The following is a 14224-nucleotide window of genomic DNA, read 5'->3' on the forward strand; positions in this document are numbered from 1 at the left end:
ATGCCGGCAAGAAAACGGGGTCCACGTTGCTAATTATATACACTGTATTGACATGTTGGATCGTGAGTGGTCAGCTAGCGGTGAGAGTTGTGTCAGGGATTTCTTTACGCGGTATCGAGGTCCAAAATACCTCAATTACACATTTATTGCCCACAATGCTAAGGGTTATGATTCTTACATTTTGATGAAGTATCTGGTGGAAAATGGGGTGACCCCAAGAATAATAGCTCAGGGTAGCAAGATCATGTGTTTCACCGACGAAGCTTTCAACTAACGTTACATAGACTTGTTAAATTTCCTCCCCATGAAATTGAGCGCTTTGCCTAAGGCTCTGGGTTTTGAGGCTCAGAAGAAAGGTTGGTTCTGCCATTTTTTTAATACTAAGGACACTCAAAATTATCAAGGGTCCTACCCGCCCGCCTCTTATTATGGGGCTGATACTATGATGTCTCATGAGAGGGAGGAATTCTTTAAATGGTACAATACGGTTAAGTGAGGTGTTTTTGATTTCCGAGAAGAGATGGCCGCTTATTGTAAAAATGATGTGGTGATCCTTAAAGAAGCCTGTGTGCGTTTCTGCGCCGAGGTTATCAACACATCGGGTCTCAACCCTTTGCAAAGTGTGACCATAGCGTCTCTCTGCATGAAAATGTATCGGTCCAATTTCTTGCAGAAAAACACTATAGCGGTCACCACTTCTGACAACTATCGTGCTAGACAAAAGAACTTTTCGACTGTCTCCATACAGTGGGTGGAATACCTGAGTGCCCGGGATAACATCTTCATCAGACATGCTTTAAATCAAGGGGAAGTAAAAATGGGGCCTTACTACTTAGACGGTTTTAGCGACGTGTCCGGGCGGCGTACCGCTTATGAGTTTGCCGGTTGTATTTACCATGGCTGTCCTCAGTGCTTTGACCCAAACACCTTTAACCCCGTAACACTAAAACTCTGCGGTGATATGTACTATGATTTCCAGGAACGAATTGAAACTTTAAAAAACACCTATGGTTTGAAAGTGCTGGTGATTTGGGAACACGAGTGGACGACCCTGAAGCAACAGGATGCGGGGGTACAACGGTTTATGGAAACCTTGGACTTTCCTGAATGTCTAGAGCCCCGGGATGCGTTATTTGGGGGTTGTACCAATGCCCTCTGTTTACATTATGAGGTAAAGGAGGGTGAGAGAGTAGATTACTATGATTTCACCAGTCTGTACCCTTATGTCAACAAGACCAAAATGTACCCGGTGGGGCGTCCAACCATTGTTTATCGTGACTTTCTCGAAATCGGACATTACTTTAGTTTGATCAAAGTCACCATGTACCCTCCTCGCGAGCTGTTCTTACCCGTGTTGCCTTACAGGTGTTCGGGAAAATTGATGTTCCCTCTGTGTAGAACGTGTGTGGAAACTGAAAATCAAACTACCTCTTGTCTGCACAGTGATGAAGAGAGAGCGCTGACGGGTGTCTGGTGTAGCATTGAGCTTGACAAGGCGGTGGAGAAAGGTTACAGAGTCGGTAAGGTGTATGAGGTTTGGCATTTTTCTGAAAAAACTGATACTCTTTTTGCTGATTACATTATGATCCATCTGAAAGGGAAACAGGAGGCATCGGGCTATCCCTCATGGTGTGTTGACTCCGCGGCCAAAGAGCGATACGTTCAGCAATATTTTGAAAAGGAAGGGATCCGTCTAGAGCCGGGGAACATAACTGTAAACCCCGCCAAGAGACAAATGTCCAAACTGATTTTAAACAGTCTGTGGGGTAAGTTTGGGGAAAGAAATTACCGTCTAAACACAACCTTGATTAAAACCCCTGAACTGTTCATAGAATTTATGTTTTCCAAACAACATGCAGTATCACACTTTCAATTCTTAAATGACCACGTGGCACAGGTCCAGTGGAGGGCCCCTAAAGATTTCCCCACCAAACAGGGGAATGTTAATGTTTTCATAGCGGTTTTTACCACGGCTTACGCCCGGCTTGAACTGTACAACTTAATGGATCAGTTGCAGGAACGCACGCTCTATCATGATACTGACTCTGTAATCTTTGTCACCAGGCCAGGGGATTGGGTCCCTCCCCTCGGGGACTACCTTGGGGAGTTAACGAGCGAACTAGATCCTCAGGACCACATAGTGGAGTTTGTTTCAGGGGGTCCTAAGACTTACGCATACAGAACGGCTGCGGGTAAGACCTGTATGAAAGTTAAGGGTTTCACTCTGAACCATTGTAACAACAAGCTCATTAACATCAAGTCTCTGACGACCCTGGTAGAAAGTTTTTTAACCGAGAAAGACGCGCCTCCTCGTGAGATTATTACAGCCGGAAATCAGATCTATCGCAATAAAAAGGGGTACACGTTGGAAAATAGATCACTAAACAAACGATTCAGGGTGGTGTACAATAAAAGAGTGTTGAAGACTGATTATACCACTCTGCCTTATGGATATTAGCGGTGGTTTTGATAACAGACTTCAACACCCTTTCTCCTGTATTATAGCCGGTCCCTCCAATTCGGGGAAGAGCTATCTTATAAAGAACATCATAGAAGATGTGGACGCAACCGTGTCCCAAGCTCTTGACAACATAGTGTGGTGTTACTCTTGCTGGCAACCTCTCTACGATGATTTGGCTTCGGAAAAAAATAATCTGAAATTTGTGCAAGGTCTCCCCGCCTCGTTGTGTGGCGATGACTTGTTCCCGCCCGGTCAAACTAACCTAGTGATCCTTGATGACCAGATGGAGCAGGCCGGTGACAACAGTGAAGTGGAAAAAGCTTTCACAAAGTACACTCATCATAGGAATTAAAGTATTATTTATTTAGTTCAAAATCTATTTTTTCAAGGTAAAAAAAGCCGCACTATTAATTTAAATGCCAATTATATAATTCTTTTTAAAAACCCCAGAGATAAACTACAGGTCACCGTCTTGGCTCGTCAAATGTACCCTAACCAGACCAAGTTCTTTTTGGAGGCATTTGAGGATGCCACCAAAAAACCCTACGGGTACTTGATTGCGGACTTAAAAGCACAAACCCCAGAAGACTTTCGCCTCAGAACAGGTTTGTGCCCGCCCGATTGGCCGGCAGTCTATGTGCTAAAGAAAAGGAAATAAATAAGAATGTCTGTTCGGATTAAAAGAAATCTGCCGCTTTTGCAAATGTTATTTGAGAGGAGCCCGCGCCATAGGAAAGCTGTGCTGGCAGGGGCCCCCTCGGATTTGATCGAGACCCTGTGTGAAATAGCTTTTAACATCTTACGCGGTAATATACCCCTAACCCCTTCTCAACATTCTAAACTCAAAAAACAAAAAGCGGTTATCAAGATCATCGCTAATAAGAAGTATTCTATTAAAAGAAAAAGAAAGAAGATTAATCAAACCGGGGGTTTTATAGGACCGCTGTTGAGCATAGCCGTGCCTTTCCTAACCAGTCTTCTAGCTTCCAGAGTGGGTTAATAATGGAATATGCTCAGAAAATGTTTTTGATCCCTCAGGAGCAGCTTGAGAAACTGAGAAAAAATGTTGTCGGGCCAGAGCCCATTAGACAAACGGCCGAAAACAACCTGGACTCTGAAATGAAAGCTATACAGGCCAGGGCCGATTTAAATCAGTATTCCAAAGCCCAGTTGTATACCAACACGTTACAGCGCTACCTCCGTCTGGTTAGACAGGGTGAAAAAGATCAAAACATTTTAACTTTAACCATGGCCTCTCAAGAAAATGGTTCTGGGGCTGATGCGGGGGGAACGGTTGATAAAGATGTTGCGGTGACCGAACCTGTTGAGAGTTCAGAGGGAGATGTTGTAACGGATGTTTTGAGAAACATGCCGGCCAGAAGCAAAAGACATGCAGAATATATCCTGCACAAAATGGTTCAGAAACCGCGGGTAACGGCTTGGAATGAACAGGGTGAATTTGTTTTTAAAGGACAACTGATCAAAGGTTCACACATGTTTGATTTGTTGAAGAGTGTCACTAGCACTAATAAGGTACCCGATAGTCGCCGACCTGTAGGCTGGAATGCTTTCCTACAGGCGATGGCCTGTCTGAACATGCCCCAATCAACAGTTCCTAACCAGGAAACGCGACAAAAAATCCGTCTGTGTAAAGAGGTGGAGCCTGATCTGACTCCGATATCTCATTACTCTGACCGTGCTGAGCGACCATCCTCAGGATCTATCCATCGTTGGGAAGCTTATTAATCTCATGTTTTTATTTGTCTCCCCTGTAAATAATGACCCGACAAACAATTTTTTATTTTTATTTTTTATTTTTCAAATGTTGTACATTTATTTATACCATAACCCCTGCTTTGTATAAGAATTGTGTTGAATAAAAACAAAACTAATGATTCAAAGGCTGTTTTCATTATTTTTTCACCTTAACACGCATGACATCTTTTAAAATCCTCACAAGAACACCCCATCTGTATACACGGCTGGCTAGGGTCGTAAGTCATTGTGTTATAAGGGGGGGTCCACAGTGTCCTGACAAACTCTGCCACTTTTTTATCATTTTGGCCTAAATCCTCACTGTACAAGGCCATAATATCGGGGTATGACCTTCCTTTAGATCTATGATATAAGAAAAACACACAGTGTTGACCACAAGTGAAGGTCTGAAGACTTTGTACTTGACGACCGCTGTAAATGGTTTCTTGACAGTTGTTGAGCAGAAAGTTATTGATCTTCCGAGGGAAAGGTCTGAAATCCGGGGGGTTTGCATAGGAATCAAAAAATTCACCACGGTGGTCCTCCCTTAGATAAATAGCCAGCCAATGTTCTCCGGGCATATTTTTAGGGTGTGTGTTGATTATGTACATTGCAGGTAAATTCTTGATCTTAAATTTAGGCAGCTGATCGCAGGCGTAGACTCCTTGAAACAGTTTCCGTGAGCCGGCCAGGGCATTCATGATGTGGTTGAGCTCTCTGGTGTTCATTTTAATAATAATCATACATAACGTTTCTCCTCTGATTCACCTCAATAATGTTGTCAAACACTGCATACACGACCATATTTACAGTGCGTGGTAGAGGCTGCTTGAAACGCATCTCCAAACGCATATTGCCCGTCTTCATCAGTGAAAAATGTTGTCCACACTCTTCGTCAGGGGTCAGGTTGAAACCGTACAGGGTGTAACCGCTGCAGTATTCCCGGCGATCGATCAGCAGAGTTTGATCCTTGAGATGGCGACCCGTAGCTAGTACTAGACTGTCATATTCACGAACCGCATTGCCGTTTTCAAAGTCAGGTTGAAAAGGTCTGGATGGAACCTGCACACCATCGACGTACAACGCTATAAATTCCGCGTTATAATGTTTAAAGTTAAAGGGGTTCTTGTTGTAAACCCCGGTAAATGCATCATTATCTTCGAGACCTATAATAACCTGTTTTGGGAGCTGTCCTAGAAACAGATTTTCCTGGTTCATCACCCGTGTCCCTGCGGGGATACTGTGGACTTTCATATAGACTCTTTCGATCGGGTACTTGGCGTTTGCCGTCATTAACGCCTGCGCGTGTCCTAGTTTAACCGCCGGGGAGACGGACACTTTTTTCACAAACAGCGAGGCCGATAATATGGTCAGTTTATATTTTTCAGTATCAGGGGTCATCAGACAAAAAGCACTTTTACTACGGATCATTTTAATTTTAATGTCTACCCCGTTGAGCATGAGTTTTTCTTGGAAAAATATGTCTGCATGGATATGCCCCATTAGCTCAAAGGTCCTCCCTTCTGTTGAAGAGGCCGTTCTTTTTTGCAAACCCTTATTGAGTCCCTCTGGATCCTTGTCGTCCATAGCTTCCGGGATGTCTTTGAAGAAAAGGCCGGGGCTGAACTGTTTGCTTAGGGTCTCCTCACTATAATTAAGTATACACTCCATCATGGCTCTATAGGGGTAAGTATTGCTGCTTTGACTAATGAGCCGATCTCCCAGGGTCACATTCACCTGTGTAAACATGGTGGCCACCGGGTAATTGATGACCCCATCGTTGGTCGTCTTCTCGATTGCATCGCCATCCTCATCAGTCACTTTACAGTTCATTAAAATAAATGTGTTATTCAAATCAATATAATCCTCGCCATTGCCAGCTATAAAAAACTCCAGAGGGGCCGTGTCTGAAATTGCAGAAAGAGGGGGAATCTCTACATATATGCTCTTATCTATACTCGTTTGAGTGTATGGAACTGTAAACAGATCCAGTTCTGATTTGACGCATTCTTCCGATAGACTGTGGACAAAAGACATGTTTAAAAGATGTATCCTGAGGCTCTATTTTTCTTTCTTTGAGACTTTCTTTTTGCAGGTTTTTTCTTGTGCTGCTTCCTTCTCCGAGTGTTTCCACGATATGTTGGAGAATGAGAGATTCTTCGTTTTTTGTTAGCCACGGATCTTTGTCGCCCCCTGGTGGACACATGCTGTTTCTTCTTTTACCCCCCCTCCTCGCCATTACCATGAGACCCGAACCCTCCTGATGCTCATGGCTAGCTGCCCGGTTCATAACATTGGTGAACACGTCACTAACAATATTTTTAGCCGCTGATTTCAAGTGGGGTCTGGCTATAGCAAAGCCTCTCTTAAGCAGGGGTATGGCCATTCTAAAGAGACCACGAAAGAGTCCTCCTAGACTGGCGCCATACATTGTGGGGGCTCCTACAATACCGGGCAAGCCGTTCCATCTTGCATCTTGTAATAATCCACATAGGCGCTAGGATCTACATAACCCCTCGAGGTAGCCATTTTAATAATGTACACACTGTTTCAGGGGTCGAAAATGTAGTTTGACATTAACTTTACCGATGCGGAAGGGTACGTTGATATTCTGATCCAATTTTACTTCGATCGTGATGTTGTCAAAGTGGGTCTTTGAGACTGGTACGTAGTGTGGTTTGTCATAAGTAATTGTGACCATGTCATTGCTTTTACCTTTAATAAGTACATTTCTCAAAAGGGGGACATAACTATCCCCGACCCTCTGGTGGGTTATGATATCCGTATACACATAAAGAGTGTAAAAGCCGCCCCACCACTTCTGAGAACCTGCTCTCTGTGTCAGAATAGAACCCAAATATACGCCCCAGTTGGCCGCTGGTTTGAATGCTAATACCTGGTTTTGACACCTTGTACACTCTGTTTTTAATAGGGTTGTAATATAGCTTGATGTTGGGGGTGCCTTCTGAGAACTGTTTATGCATCTCATCTAATATTTTATCCACATTGTCATAATAACCTCCTTGTATCGTGAATGTCCATTGACTCTTTTTAACATCATCAAAAATGGCGAAGGTGGCATCCTTATCTTGTAAAACAGCCCAAGTGTAAGGATACTGTATTTCCGCCAACCCCACTTCCCACGACACCCTTAGATCTATAGATTTTCCAAATTGTACCGTGTAACTGGATATTTCATTTTTAGGATATATATCGAGAGAGGCATTACTGGGTAGAGTCACGTAGAAGCCTCCTGATTCCATCTTGAGAATCGAAAGTAATGCCCCCAACACACCCGCGGGCATGTTGTTATAAGGATTGAATATCGCAAACCTGTTGTTCCGGGACCCAACTATTGAACTTTTCAGGCCATCCAAGCCATTTCATCAACACATATTTTTTCCGGTTCTGGGTTTTTTCAGCTAATATCTTTTCAACTCTGTATACACTGTCTTTACCCACAATAATTTTTTGTAACTCGGCTTCGTAAAACGTTCCTTCTATATCCTCCCTGTCATAGTCTTTTAACCGGTACACGGGGGGGTCTCTAGCCAACTGTTCGGTAACTGTAAAATATTCGTCAGAAAATGTTTGTTCATAACCTTTGGCAAAAGTACTCCTTAGCTTTGAAACGCGAACCACATCACCGATGTTGAACTAATAAGTAGTTTTTCCCTTCTTAATAAATGGTCCGTATAATTTTTTATAGACCTTAAAAGAATTACTTTGATCAACATCTATAGGCTTCATTTTAATACTGGTGTGATACCCTTGGTTGTAAGCATCGATAAAATCCTGAACTTTATCAAAATACTTGAACGTGTTGACCGCTGTAAAATATCTCCACATTTTGGTCTTTATGGTGCGGTTAAACCTCTCCACTACCGATGCCCTAAGCTCATTACCAGTGGTGAAATGATGTATTTTGTGTCTCTTCAGTAGATTCTGAAATTCTCTGTTGAGAAACTCTTTTCCTTTATCAGTCTGCAGTTTTTTAGGACATCGACCCTGGGACAATATATCCTCAAAGGCCCTTGTCACCGCCCGACCTGTTTTATTATGTAGAATGCGAGCCCAGGCATATTTTGATAACACATCGATACACATCAACATCAATTTGTGACCATTGTTATGTTTTGATAAATTTGACATATCGACTAGATCCATTTGCCATTGTGAATCTATGTCAGTTGCATATACGCGGTTTCTTTTAAAGTTAATCCTGAGAGGTTTATGTAAGGTATAGGCGTCTTGTTCCCGTAACCATTCTGAAACAACCACATCATTAACCTTCACTCCGGCCTCAGCGAGTCCTCTTTGAAAACCCTTCTTACCCGCCAAACCCCCAATCTTGGCTGGGTTGTAGTATAGTTCCTGCATTTGGGGAGCTTGCCGAGTCATTCTGTCAAATAACCACACAGACCCACACTATGCGCAAAGTTTTTATACAAGGTTTTTTATTCAACTTCAGGAGAGCAGATACCCCTTTTTAGACATTTGAGAAAAGTATAACATACACAACAATTTTTTCTACGGTCCAGACAAAAAGAAATCAGATGATTGGTTACTTGATCTATATCAACAAATATACCTGTTTCTTTATCTTGTAGGCACACACCTCAGTTACATATGTAAATAAAACAACAATATGACCTATTTTAAAAGTAAACAGAGGTGTATTAAACATGCTCAGTAAAAGGTCATACAGATGTTGATGAAATGGCCTAATATCATTCTTGGCCCCCTTGAGCCCTTCATCCCAGTGTTCGTACCCCCCGGTCTTTGTTACAGCAGCCATTCACTTTTCCAGGTTTGAAAGTTGATCCTCATCGATGGTTAAATCTGTAGAGAAAAGGCTCGCGTTGGCTACTTTTCTGTCAAGCACATGGTGTAATAGCGCTCTCAGGTTAGCTGCAGAGTGTTGATGACAGAACCAGTTGCAGAAGCAGTCCAGAACATTCCCCATGTTCAAAGTCCCTTAGTTCAGGTCAGAGTCTGAATCAGTGGCGTAGATGTCGAATTCTTCGTCGCTGCCCCCAGCTTTAACTTCTTTACGGAAGAAATAAGCTTTTAGCTTGCCAGCGGTTTTTCTACTCGGCTCATCCAGGTCATTGAGCAGCTGCCCAAGTTTCTCTATTATAAACGGCTCCTTTTTCAGCTCCAGCAAAATCTCATCTATGATTTTCTGGACTTGTCCCACAGTGACATGTATGTGGGAGTAAGAGAGCGCCTTGATTAGTGCCGGTTTCAGCCACGGTTTGTTCAGTCTTCTGTAAAACACATTGAAATAGAACAGGAAATAGTAACGGTCTGGTTCAAACAAACAACTGTGTCTCAACTGACTGGGGTGATTCACTTCACACCCCCGACAGACTTCTTTCAGAGCTCGGTCGATGAGAGCACTCAGAATATACACCAGGGTGCTTTTAACCACTCTGCTTACTTGGTCACATACCCCGGGCATAAATCCTGCGTCTTCATCACGCCCCCGGGACAGTCCGATGCTCATTGGGTCGCCTGGTGGTTTGTGGGGTGTTTCTCCATCCATTGGACTGACCCCCTCCTGAGACGCACAGACGGTAGACAGTTCGGCAAAATCGAGGCCCTCCATGAGCTCCAGAGGCTGGGGATCCCCGAGACTCATTTGGACATCCATCGCACCGCATGTTGTTTCGTCCTGAGGGACCGGGGTCTGAGGTCTTGGAGAGTAACCACAGTCAAAGGGTTCCAGAGTGTATACAAAATCTGGGGAATAGAACCAGGGGTGATCCCGGGTTTGAAGAGGCCTGTAGAGCCTGTCGACGTCCGCAGCTTTCGGGTAAGACATTCTCTTTAATTTTAAACCATGAATGAATTGTTGCACCTTTTATCCTATCTCTTCACTACGTCACGACACACCGCCCTCTTAGAAGAGAGTAGCCCCTGAGCCGTCAGACCCCCCTCCAAAACCCCACACGTCGTCTGTCGTAGTTCTGCAAGCTTTCCCATTCACACCTTTCAAAACCCTGAGTCGGAGACTCCATTTCGCATTCTCTTGGACCCTCTTGCAAGCCTTCTAGAGTCTTATCCACAAGCCCCAGATCTCTCCAGGCCATCACCTTCAACCAGTCCTCATAAGAGTATTCAATTACCGTCTCAAAAGGTTCCAACGTACCCTCCTTCTCTCCCAAAGCAAGAAGCTCCACTCCAACATAGCTGGGATCCCTTTTAAAGCGGTAACCCCGTCGAGCCCCCCAGAACAACACCCAGGAGCGTTCAATCTTCAAATTGGTGAGTACAGGAACCCTTGCCCGGGATTGTTTCTTGCGGGGTTTCATGTTGATGTCGCTGGACATGTTGAAGAAGCGGGATGTTTCAGAAGCTGAGAATTAAAGAGGTATTGCCTAAAAGAAGCGCGGGTTCTTAAATAGAGAGGAGAGTTTCGGGGCGTTGCCTTCAGAGGGGTGGGGGTATTTATGGGTGGCCTTGTTGTTCAGGGTTTTATGGGTGTACACTTTCTGACGGATATGAGGTAGGAATAATTAAGGAAATAACTCTACCTAAAATCACGCCCCCCAATTATGACGTAGGAATATTAATAAGCTTAGGGCATACGTCATAACAAAATAGGCCGCGCCCAAAAAACCCTACTATCTACTCTTATGTAGTTGAAGGCGCAGTATAGCTCTCATAGTCTGGTGGTGACGGAAGACCACCAGCCGTTTGAACAAGCCATTCAGCATCACCTTGTTGGGTTAAGTGCAGGCACTGTCAGAGCGCAGGGCGTCCTGCCTTTGAAAGAGTTTCCGAAGTGTCCTGATGTGCCCTTTAGCAATGCCAAACAGGTCTGTGAAAATGGCATCATTTCGCGGCACTTCAGACGCCATCTCACAGTCTAGCCGACCTGAAACGCCTGAGCCCGTTTTACCAGCAGGCTCCTACGGTAACCGTTTGAAGCAAGAGGTGGCGTTGTCAGTTTCCGTAGTGTAGCGGTTATCACATTCGCCTAACGCGCGAAAGGTCCCCGGTTCGAAACCGGGCGGAAACAGCCTGCTGTGGGCCGGCCCTTTTCGTCCTGCTTGCCCTCGTGGTTCCCCGCAGGCGGTGGGTGGCTTTTCTTCATTGGAGTGCCCGAAATCGGTGCTCTCAGAGCGTCCGTCCGTCGACAGGTTGAAATTGTAAACGCTGGTGTAGCCACTTTTAATTAAAATCTGATGATGATGATGATGATGTTGTTGTTGTTGTTGTTCTTGTTGTCGTCGTAGTCGCCGTCATTATTATTGTTAAAGTAAAGCAGTAGTTAGATTTGTTGCTACCGTAAGGTGTAGAAGGCACAATAGCTCTGATAGTCTGGTGGTGAAGGAAGACCACCAGACGTTTGAACAAGCCATTCAGCATCACCTTGTTGGGCTAAGTGCAGGCACTGTCAGAGCGCAGGGCGTCCTGCCTTTGAAAGAGTTTCCAAAGTGTCCTGATGTGCCCTTTAGCAATGCAATATAGGTCAGTGAAAATAGAAACCTTTATCTCACAGGCTGGCCCACGGGAAACGCCTGTGCGCGTTTTATCAGCCTGCTTCGATGGAAGCCATTCGAAACACCAGGACCGGTTGTTTTCCGTAGTGTAGTGGCTATCACGTTTGCCTCACACGCGAAAGGTCCCCGGTTCGAAACCGGGCGGAAACAACCCCCGGTGCACGCGTGCCAGTGCCATGTTACCCGTCGCCTTCTCTCTGCCCCAAGGCCGGCCGTCGTTTTCTCTTCCTCGGAGTGGCAAGAAATCCTGACCTTAAAAACAAACGATCGCAGAAGGGTAGCTTTGCGAGGCGCTGGAACTCACACTTTTAAAATCGATACATGTTGTAGCTGTTACAATACGACCGTAGCAGGATCAGCGACATTGCTGTTACTCTTATGTAGTCGAAGGCGCAGTATAGCTCTGATAGTCTGGTGGTGACGGAAGACCTCCAGCCGTTTGAACAAGCCATTCAGCATCACCTTGTTGGGCTAAGTGCAGGCACTGTCAGAGCGCAGGGCGACCTGCCTTTGATAGAGTTTCCTAAGTGTCCCGAAATCGGTGCACTCAGAGCGTCCGTCCGTCGACAGGTTGAAATTGTAAACGCTGGTGTAGCCACTTTTAATTAAAATATGATGATGATGATGATGATGTTGTTGTTCTTGTTCTTGTTCTTGTTGTTGTTGTTGTTCTTGTTTTTCTTGTTGTCGTCGTGGTCGCCGTCATTATTATTGTTAAAGTAAAGCAGTTGTTAGATTTGTAGCTACCGTAAGGTGTAGAAGGCACAATAGCTCTGTGATTGTCTGATGGTGGCACAAGACGAGCAGCAGCTGTTTGAACAAGCCATTGAGCATCACCATGTTGGGGTAAGTGTAAGTCTTGTCATAGCTCAGGGCGTTCTTCCTTTGAAAGAGTTTCCAAAGTGTCCTGATGTGCCCTTGAGCAATGCAAAATAGGTCAGTGAAAATAGAAACCTTTATCTCACAGGCTGGCCCACGGGAAACCCCTGTGCGCGTTTTACCAGCCGGCTTCGATGGGAGCCATTTGAAACACCAGGACGGGTCGGTTTCCGTAGTGTAGTGGCTATCACGTGCGCCTCACACGCGAAAGGTCCCTGGTTCGAAACCGGGCGGAAACAACCCGCGGTGCACGCGTGCCAGTGCCGTGTTACCCGTCGCCATCTCTCTGCTCCAAGGCCGGCCGTCGTTTTCTCTTCCTCGGAGTGGCAAGAAATCCTGACCTTGAGAACAAACGATCGCAGAAGGGTAGCTTTGTGAGGCACTGGAACTGACACTTTTAAAATCGATACATGTTGTTGCTGTTACAATACGACCGTAGCAGGATCGGCGACATTGCTGTTACTCTTATCTAGTTGAAGGCGCAGTATAGCTCTGATAGTCTGGTGGTGACGGAAGACCACCAGCCGTTTGAACAAGCCATTCAGCATCACCTTGTTGGGCTAAACGCAGGCACTGTCAGAGCGCAGGTCGTCCTGCCTTTGAAAGAGTTTCCGAAGTGTCCCGAAATCGGTGCACTCAGAGCGTCCGTCCGTCGACAGGTTGAAATTGTAAACGCTGGTGTAGCCACTTTTAATTAAAATCTGATGATGATGATGTTGTTGTTGTTATTCTTGTTGTCGTCGTAGTCGCCGTCATTATTAATGTTAAAGTAAAGCAGTAGTTAGATTTGTTGCTACCGTAAGGTGTAGAAGGCAAAATAGCTCTGATAGTCTGGTGGTGAAGGAAGACCACCAGACGTTTGAACAAGCCATTCAGCATCACCTTGTTGGGCTAAGTGCAGGCACTGTCAGAGCGCAGGGCGTCCTGCCTTTAAAAGAGTTTCCGAAGTGTCCTGATGTGCCCTTTAGCAATGCCAAACAGGTCAGTGAAAATGGCATCCTTTCGCCGCACTTCAGACGACATCTCACAGCCTAGCCGACCTGAAACACCTGAGCCCGTTTTACCAGCAGGCTTTAACGGTAACCATTTGAAGCAAGAGGCAGCGGTGTCAGTTTCCGTAGTGTAGCGGTTATCACGTTCGCCTAACGCGCGAAAGGTCCCCGGTTCGAAACCGGGCGGAAACAGCCTACTGTGGGCTGGCCCTTTTCGTCATGCTTGCCCTCGTGGTTCCCCGGAGGCGGTGGGTGTCTTTTCTTCATTGGAGTGCCCGTAATCGATGCACTCAGAGCGTCCGTCCGTCGACAGGTTGAAATTGTAAACGCTGGTGTAGCCACTTTTAATTAAAATCTGATGATGATGATGATGATGATGTTGTTGTTGTTGTTGTTGTTGTTGTTGTTCTTGTTGTCATCGTGGTCGCCGTCATTATTATTGTTAAAGTAAAGCAGTAGTTAGATTTGTTGCTACCGTAAGGTGTAGAAGACAACAGTAGGTATGGCGTGTGATATCAAAACATTCAGAATACTTTTAACCTATATAATTTATAAGCTTTGTAAAATAAACCCAAATATCTCTTTTGCGGGGATAAACGCTGTTCTGAGTAGTTTGTGACTTGTTT

General features: G+C 45.0%; 3 non-coding genes across 3 annotated transcripts; all 3 read left to right on the top strand.

The window, feature by feature from the left end:
* The first annotated feature begins 11170 nt into the window (after positions 1 to 11170).
* trnav-aac (transfer RNA valine (anticodon AAC)) lies at positions 11171 to 11243 on the top strand. The gene has a single exon. It is a non-coding gene; the product is annotated as a tRNA-Val (tRNA).
* Positions 11244 to 12772: 1529 nt separating this feature from the next.
* On the top strand, positions 12773 to 12845 carry trnav-cac (transfer RNA valine (anticodon CAC)). Its single transcript has one exon. It is a non-coding gene; the product is annotated as a tRNA-Val (tRNA).
* Positions 12846 to 13717: 872 nt separating this feature from the next.
* On the top strand, positions 13718 to 13790 carry trnav-aac (transfer RNA valine (anticodon AAC)). Its single transcript has one exon. It is a non-coding gene; the product is annotated as a tRNA-Val (tRNA).
* The last annotated feature ends 434 nt before the right edge of the window (positions 13791 to 14224 follow it).

Source organism: Amia ocellicauda, unplaced genomic scaffold, assembly GCF_036373705.1.
Source record: "Amia ocellicauda isolate fAmiCal2 unplaced genomic scaffold, fAmiCal2.hap1 HAP1_SCAFFOLD_101, whole genome shotgun sequence".
In the NCBI taxonomy this organism is placed as follows: domain Eukaryota; kingdom Metazoa; phylum Chordata; class Actinopteri; order Amiiformes; family Amiidae; genus Amia; species Amia ocellicauda.